This window comes from Panthera onca, chromosome A1, assembly GCF_046562875.1.
Source record: "Panthera onca isolate mPanOnc1 chromosome A1, mPanOnc1 haplotype 2, whole genome shotgun sequence".
Taxonomy (NCBI): domain Eukaryota; kingdom Metazoa; phylum Chordata; class Mammalia; order Carnivora; family Felidae; genus Panthera; species Panthera onca.
The window spans coordinates 153847083-153856432 of record NC_138339.1 but is presented as its reverse complement, the minus strand read 5'-3'; the positions used below and the strand labels follow the sequence as shown (position 1 = coordinate 153856432).

The window sequence follows — 9350 nt, the reverse complement described above, 5'->3', positions numbered from 1 at the left end:
CCAATGAGCACAGATGGTTAAATTGTTCCCAAAGTAAACTTATTATTGTTTATCCACATTTTTTTCTTTATATGAACCTGTTATTTCTAAGTAAATAATTTCTTGCCTAGATTTTATTCAAAAGTATCAGAATTTGTAATAAAAGTCAAATACTAATGATGAAATATATCTGTCTATGGAGACAGTAACTTATTTTCTAATGTAAATGCCACCTTCTGGAAATATTTCAGGTATTCCTAAGTAGAGTGGATGTGTTATGATTGTTTTTAACACAAATTTTCCCAATTGTACTACTTTCTCTTTGCATACCACTAAATTTCCAGTTAAATAATAATTACATCTGTGTTAGCATCCTAGGATTTTTGTTTGTTTGCTTGTTTGTTTGTTTTGAAAATCAAATAGTGCATTGAAACATTTTGGGGACAATGTCACTGAGAAATCTAAGAATGGCAGGTGTGTGGATAAAAATTTTACAATGGTAACTATATAGATTTTAGTGGCAATGGTGTGATGAAGATATCACAGCTACTGTTCACTGATCACTCATGAAGCTCACATTGAAATATCCAGTATAAGTTATCCCATTCAATCTTATAATAACTCTTATCTTTTGCCCCAGATTTATTGAGGTATAATTGACAAAAATTGTGTGTATCTAAGGTGTAAACTGGATTTAAGATACATATTAAAATAATCACTACAGTCAAACTACTAATTAACAAATCCATCAACTCTCCTACCATTTTGGCTTGTGAGAATACTATCACCTGGTGAGTTCTGCTGTAATAGTAGATTCAAATATAAAATGTTATTAACTGTATTTAAATTGTGGTACAATAGATCTGCTGAACTTATTCATCAGGTATAATGGAAACTGTAGCATCTGACCCACATCTTCCCATTTCTGTCTTTAGCCACTGACAACCACGATTCTGTTCGTTAATTTTAAAGGTTGACCATTTTAAATTCCACATATCATTGTAATGAAACAGTGTCTGTGTCTGCTTAATTTCATTTATCTTGAAGTCTTCCAGGTTCATCCATGTTGCTATTGTTGTGTGAATATATATATATATATATATATATAATGTGCATATATATGTGTATATATATGCATAAATATATGTATTTATTCACATATTTCATTTTGTTGTTATATTCATATATATTATATTATATTAATTATATGTAATTTATCCATTTATTTGTCAATGGATATATAAAGTTAATGCCCATACTTTAAATATTATGAATGACACTGCAATAATGGTTAAAGGTTTGCAAGTATCTCTTCAAGTAACTCATTTCATTTCATTTCATTTCATTTCATTTCATTTCATTTCATTTCGGTATATAATCAGAGGCTAAATAATGCCTAATAAATTAATTAAATTAAATTAAAATGGTAATATGGAATTTATTTTTAAACTGGACATAAGAGAATTTCCTTCACCATGATGTAGGAATGAACTGAATATATACATTTACAACTTAATCTACAGAGGAGATAATAGAGAGGAGGACATTTCTTTGTAAACAAAATCACCCAAGGACACTGATATTGGGGCAAAACATGGATTAGAATTCATTTAGAGGACCTGGGAGTGATTGAGAGGATCTGGGAGTGCTGTGGGTATTCTCTACCTCATGGATTAAAGTTGTATTGCTTCAGGGAGCAACTGGAAATATAATTAAAACATCAAATTAGAGGAAAGAGGAAAGATATTGAAATGAAAAAAATATAGGCACTTATCCAATTCATTTGGGCATTAAAGGAACTTATACACCTTCTTGACTCTCTTTCATCTATAGTAAATTTTTATTTTAATAATGTTTATATTTTTCTTTTTATTTCCCTTTTAGTTTTGAGCGGTTAAAAGTAACAGCTTTTCATTTGATAATTGTTACCTGAATTTTTAGTGATGAGATTAAATTTAAATAAACATTAATATATAAATATCTTCATCTATCTACCAAGCATCTAAATTCAGGCAGAAAATCTTAAGAATTCACTTAAATGTCTGAAACTTGATTTATCATCTGCAAACATCCATAGCCATATTTATGGTTATATCAACTTCAAGTAGACTGAAGGATTAAAGAAAATTTAGTGGCTCCTGGGTGGTTCAGTAGGTTGGGAGTCCGTCTTTGGCTCAGGTCATGATCTCACAGTTTGTGAGTTCGAGCCCCACATCAGGCTCTGTGCTGACATCTCAGAGCCTGGAGTCTGCTTTGGATTTTAAGTATCCCTTTCTTTACCCCTCTCTGGCTTGCACTCTGTCTCTCTAACTCTCAAAAATAAATAAACTAAAAAAAAAAAAGAAAGAAGGAAAGAAAATTTATTCTTGGTACAAATCTTGACACATGTTAGGTCCTACCCAGCGGAGATGGTCACTGAAAGTGTACAGTTCTATCTTCTCTGACATGTATGGACCTTGTTTGGGTTCAAGGCTTGGTTCTCCAACTCACCTAGGAACCATCTCATTCCCTTTTCCTCCACTGTATATTGCCAGTAAAGCTGATACCCAAACCAAAGTTTTAGTGAAATTTAAAGGATTGAAGCAGGTGCAATTTTTTCCACATGGTATGTAAATAGATTAGTTTTCATTATTTCACTGGGTAAAATCAAAATAAAAGGGAAATAATCTTATCATTTTACCTAAAAAATATAGTTCTTTACTTTAGATCTTGAAACAGATATTTAATAGCTATGGTGGCTTTCGTGTCAGATGCAAAGGTTCTTTCAATGATATCACATGGCAAGTTATTTAGCATGTAAGAACAAAGGAAGATAGATAATCAAAATCACTGCCTTAGCAGTCATGTGATATGGCATTATTTTTGTTCTGTGTTGTTTTTTCTCATGATTAAACAGAAATAATACTAACTACTTCATGGAATTTTTGTCATAACTGGCCCTGTATAAAATATAAAAGATAGAAGTAGTAACAATGTTAATGTCCTTGGTAATTACAATTATTACATTTTCAATCTGGTTGATAATTGAAACTACTAATACAAATTATAGCCCATGATATCAGTTTAATATGCTCTCCTCATGCCTATCCAAATGCCACCTTATAAACAAAGCTAGCTCTCCCAGTATTTCCTTTGCATGTTGACAGTAAGCACACAATAATTGAAAATCAGTTGTTTCACATAGACCCTAACCCTGCTGCAAGTACTTCACAGTGGATTTGGAGATTCACATCTGCACTAATTTTACTATGTAAATCAGGAACTGAAATAACTTTTATGTCACTTTAATATTTTATACAAATAATGTATGGGCATAGCATCAACAAACCACAGAGTTGAATGATGGTCCAATAACCCACTCCTCTTGAAACCCAAAGCTAATACTTCAAATTATTTTACAATTTTTTCCAATACTTCCTATATACTTTACACAATATGCTTATCTTCTAATGCTTGATTCTTAAATCCCAAATACCAGACCATGATTTGTAAATTAGGCCACTGTTGGTGAAATCTTACCCATCCCTATATCATCAAACTTTTCCCTCCACCACTCCATCATCAGATAATGATACTTAGGATCTACAAAGCTTAATTTGGCAAGCTTTTTGGAGAAAACTAAAAAAAAAAAAAAAAAAAAGTATGTATTTGTTAGCATGAACTGATAGGCTAATTATTTTCAGAATTATTAGTGCTTGATTATAAGAAGAAATAATTGTCTAAGAGTAATAAAATGTATTAATTATGGTGTGTAAGGTATGCATTTACATTGATTAACAGTGCATATATAAAATGTATAAGTTCTGATGTTGATAATATCTAAGTGTATATAGAAAAATAATATATATATAAATTTCAATAAAATCATTACAGAAATATATTATTCTTAGAGGTACAGATTTTTACGAAATATTTTGTATATATATGCATTTCCTATAAAGATTTTATCTATGAGGCAAAAACTGGAAGGTTTGTTTTTATCAGAATATGTGTTAAGTTTTTTTAAGAGTTACAATGTTTCATTAATAAATCAGTTTGGAACAAAAAAATGAATTAATAAAAGCTAATTTTTTTGTATGTAATATGTGTTTCTCTTTAGGGAAAGCAAAATTAATGTCCCATGGAAAATAATAACCAAACATCTACTGATTTTTTCTTATTGGGATTATTCCCACCATCAGAAATTGGCCTGTTTTCCTTCATTTTCATTGTTCTCATTTTCTTAATGGCTCTTTTTGGCAACATGTCCATGATCATTGTCATCCTCCTGGACACTCATCTCCACACACCCATGTATTTTCTACTTAGTCAGCTCTCCCTCATGGACCTGAACTACATCTCCACCATTGTCCCCAAGATGGCGTCCAATTATCTCTTTGGAAATAAGTCGATTTCTTTCATTGGGTGTGGAGTTCAGAGTTTCTTCTTCATTACATTAGCTGGTGCAGAAGGATTACTGTTGGCCTGTATGGCTTATGATCGTTATGTGGCCATTTGCTTTCCTCTTCACTATGTCATTCATATGAGAAAAAGAGTACTTGTGTTGATGATTACAGGATCTTGGATAATGAGCTCGATCAACTCCTGTGCCCACAATGTATATGCCCTCCATATCCCTTATTGTCGATCCAGAACCATCAATCATTTCTTCTGTGATCTCCCGGCCATGTTGACACTGGCCTGCATGGACACCTGGGTCTATGAGTACACGGTGTTTTGTGAGCACGACACTCTTCCTTGTGTTACCTTTCATTGGCATTGCATGTTCCTATGGCCGAGTTCTCCTCACCATCTGCCGCATGCACTCAACAGAAGGGAGGAAGAAGGCCTATTCCACCTGTAGCACACACCTCACTGTGGTGATTTTCTACTATGCACCCTTTGCTTACACTTACCTACGCCCAAAATCGCTGAGAACTCCAACAGAGGACAAAATTCTGGCCCTCTTCTACACGATCCTGACCCCAATGCTCAACCCCATCATTTACAGCCTGAGAAACAAGGAGGTGATGGGAGCCCTGAGAAGAGTGATTCAGAGGATCTGCTCTGTATAAGTGTCGACAAAGTTCTCATTAATCCTGCTGCTTTAGAAATACATCATTTTCACCTTTTACACTCATAAGGAACAATGTCATTCCAAGATTCCAGACAAAGATGATATTAATCTAGAAAATTAAGATAATTGAGATTTTAAAAAATTTATATTCCCAATCACTTTATATTCGTGGTAATTTTTCAAAAAATGTAAATGGCATGTATTTTCCCTTAATTTGTGGGTAATAAGATTTTATTAATACATTGAAATGACATTCAAAACAGTCCAACTAGATGTATTATCCATTATACTAGTTCTAACATATTTAGCAAATCTCCCCAAATAGATAAAATGGGACAAAAGAACAAGAAATATTATAACATTTATAATATATATTATGATATATACGTATATACATATAATATATACATACACACACACACACACACACACACACACACACACATCAACAGATTCTTAGGATATGTAGGTTGTTTCCCTATCTTAGCTTCTTAGCTATTGTGTATAATACTGCAATTGACATACAGATTATCATATCTTTTCCAAATAGTGTTTTTGTATTTTTGGAAAAATATCCAGCAGTGGAATTTCTGGATAATATGGTAGTTTAATTTTTAATGTAATGAGGGACTTCCATACTTTCCTCCATGATGGCTGTACCTGTTTACATTCCACCAACAGTGAAGAGATTCCCATTTTCCCACATCCTCACCAGCACTTCTTATTCCCTGTCTTTTTGATAATAGCTGTTTTAAATATGTAAGGTGATAGATCATTGTGGTGTATTTGCATTCTATGATAATTAATGACATTGATCATTTTTTTAAATCTGTGTCCATCTGAATATTCTTCAGAAAATGACCTCTATTCAAAATTCAGCCAATTTTTTACTCATTTTTTCTTACTATTGAATTATATGTTTTCTTTTATATTTTATATACCAGCCCCTTTTCACACATATGACTTGAAAGTATACTTTTCCCTATTCAGTAGTTTGTCTTTTAATATTGTTGATGGTTCTCTTTGCTGTGATTTTCTTTGTAATAGTCCCACTTGATTATTTTTACTTTTGTTCTTTTTGTCTTTAGTGCAAGATTCAAATATATATATATATATATATATATATATATATATATAACTAGTATATATATATATATATATATATATATATATATATCTGTCTAGAAGGTAACCACTTATTTTTTCCAGAAATTTTATCATGTCAGTTCTTACATTTGTGTTTAATCCATTTTAAACTATTTTTTTGTGTGTATGGTTTAAGATAATGTTGTAATGTAACTTTTTTTGCATGTGGCCATCCAGTTTTCCCAACTACAAATTATATAGAATATTCATTTTTTGAATAGTCTGTCTTTTCTCCATAGTACATTCTTAGCTTCTTTGTTGTAAATTAGTTGACCATATATTCATGGGTTTATTTCTGGTCTGGGGTTCCCTATTCCCCTCATCTTATAGAATACATTGAATGCCATGGTGCCATGCCATTCTCACCGTTTTTGCATCATTGGAGAAGTATGCATCCACACCTTCTCTACACTGTTCAGGAAGCACAGAGGTATTTTAGGATCCCTGTATTATCTGAGTTTTATGGGCTGATCAGGATTCAGTACTTCTCTGATTGAACACAGACCTGTCTCACTATGTCTATTATCTGGTATTCACCCATGGTTGTTGTGGTTTGCTAAGGATAATTCTGCCCTGAAATCACACCAACAGGTTCCACTGTATCTTATGTTAAAATTCTTCAGAATTGTGAACTTAAATCCCCATATATATTTTGGGTAGTTATGAGTTATGAACTAAAATATCTTTATTTCCTATAGAAATTTATATTAGTACAACCATATCCACACACCTAATAAAATGTTTTCCTCATTTTGCTGCACACATGTGTTTTATGCTGTAAGAATAAATATTCCCAATCGCCTGAGTACACCAGGGATAGTCTGCTCTTACGTTCAAAAGCAAGTTTTTATTTTCAGCTTTGCAAAAATAAAACTTTAACTTTTCATAGCCTAGAATTCCAAATATTTACTGCCCAAAAATGTTCAGTAATACTCTTGGTAGAAATTTTCATATATTCAGACATCTGGTTTCTCGTTCTTCCCATAATAAATCTGGGAATCACTTGTTATTTTGCCAAGTAAAAATGTAAACAGAATTAAATATTGAGAACTCTGTTTATGTCCAAAAGGTAAAGAAGAAAAGGGGCACATGGGCGCCTCTGTCGGTTGAGTGTCAGACTTCAACTCAGGTCATGAGTTCATGGTTCATGAGTTTGAGCCCCACATTGGACTCTGTGCTGACAGCTCAGAGCCTGGAGCCTGCTTTGGATTCCGTGTCCCCCTCTCTCTCTGTCCCTCCTCAGATCGTACTCTGTCTCTCTCTGTGTCTCTCAAAAATAAACGGAACATTGAAAAAAAATTTTAAAAGTTAGAGAAAAATATAGGAGAAAACATAGGCCTTAAGATTAGAGATATTTTTGGGGCACCTAGGTGGCTCAATTGATTGAGCGTTTGACTTCGGCTCAAGTCATGATCTCACTGGGTTTGTGAGTTCGAGCCCAGCATCAAGCTCCTGTGCTAACAGCTCAAAGACTGGAGCCTGCTTCTGATTCTGTGTCTCCTCCTCTCTCTGCTCTTCCCATGCTCATGCTTTGTCTCTCTCTCTGTCTCTCAATAATAAATAAACGTTTAAAAAAAAGATTAGAGATATTGTCAGGTGAATATAGAGCTCCATATCTTACTGTAGCAATGACTCATTAGAGCAGATATAAGAGCATGAACCAGTGTTGAAACAGGACAACCTGAATTATAATTGGTTCATTGCTAAAGTCTTATTGTAGACAACTCTGAAGGTTAAAATCTCCAGAAGAATCCTGAAATAAAGAGTCCCTATGGTTTTAGAGGTCAGGTTCCCACAGTAAATCCTAGGGGGAAAAATTACTAAAGCTTTCAGCAGGGGGAAGGAAAACAAGAAAAAAATAAATACTCCAGAACACTCTTAGTTTTACCAAGTTGTGCCCTCGGGAGAAACTGTTAACCAGAGCCTAACATATTAACTTGCCCTAACATGGGTTAATATCACATCTTGACCTGTGGAAATAAAAATACCCAAACACCAAGAAGCCTTCCACATGGGAGGAGAAAAACACACAACTCCACCTTAAGTACACATATTTCCCCCCATGAAGAGACAAAATGAGAAATATTTGTGAATTTCACAGTCCTGAAACGCAAGCTTATTAAAAGTTAAAGACAGATCATAAGTGTATCAAATGTTGTCTCCTCCCCCACACACCTACCTCACCATCAAATAACTAAAGGGCTTTATATACCATTTATTTTAATGGTTGCATAATCTCTCCCCATCAAAAAAATTACAAAACACTCTAGAAGGAAATAAAATTGGGAAGAGGCAGAACAAAAATAAGAATTATATGTGGCAGAGATGTTAGAATTATGAAACCAAGAATTCTATTTTGTATTTAAGTTTTTACTTAAATTCCAGTTATTTGCCATGTAGTGAAATATTGGTTTCAGGAGTAGAATTTAGTGATTCATCACTTATATACAACACATAGTCCTCATCACATCAAGTGTCCTCCTTAATACCCATCACCCATGTAGCCTACACACCAGTCACCTCCCTTCCAGCACCTGACATTTTGTTCTTTATAGTTAAAGAGTGTCTTATAGTTGCCTCCCTCGCTTTTTCCCATTTGCCTATGTTCATCTGTTTTGTTTCTTAAATTCCACATATGAATGAAATCATTTGGTATTTATCTTTTTATGACTGACTTGTTTTTCCTTGCCTAATATACTCTAGCTCCATTAGTGTTTTGCAAATGGCAAGTGGTTTTACAAATGCATCAGTTCACATTCCCAGTAACGGTATATGAAGGTTCCCTTTTCTCTCCATCTTTGTCAACATCTATTGTTTCGTGTGTTGTTAATTTTAGACACTTGAGAGGTGTGGGGTGGTATCTCGTCATGCAAACCAGGAATTAAAACAAAAACAAAAACAAACTATGATTAAGATGCTAAGGTTTGTAACAGATAAAGTGGACTGCATTCAAAAGCAGATGGCCAATGTAAGCAGAAGTATGGAAATACTAAAAAAAAAATTCTAGGTATTTAAAAAGAAACAACACAGTAACAAATGTAAAGAATGAATGAGGAGCACCTGGATGGCTTAGTCACTTAAGTGTCCAACTCTTAATTTCTGCTCAGATCATGATTTGTAGTTTGTGAGATTGAGCCCGAGTTGGGCTCTGCATTGACAATGCACAGCC

General features: G+C 33.5%; 1 pseudogene; it reads left to right on the top strand.

Moving 5' to 3' along the window:
* The first annotated feature begins 4099 nt into the window (after window positions 1–4099).
* Window positions 4100–5033, top strand: LOC132680231 (olfactory receptor 2L5-like; annotated as a pseudogene).
* Window positions 5034–9350: the final 4317 nt, after the last annotated feature.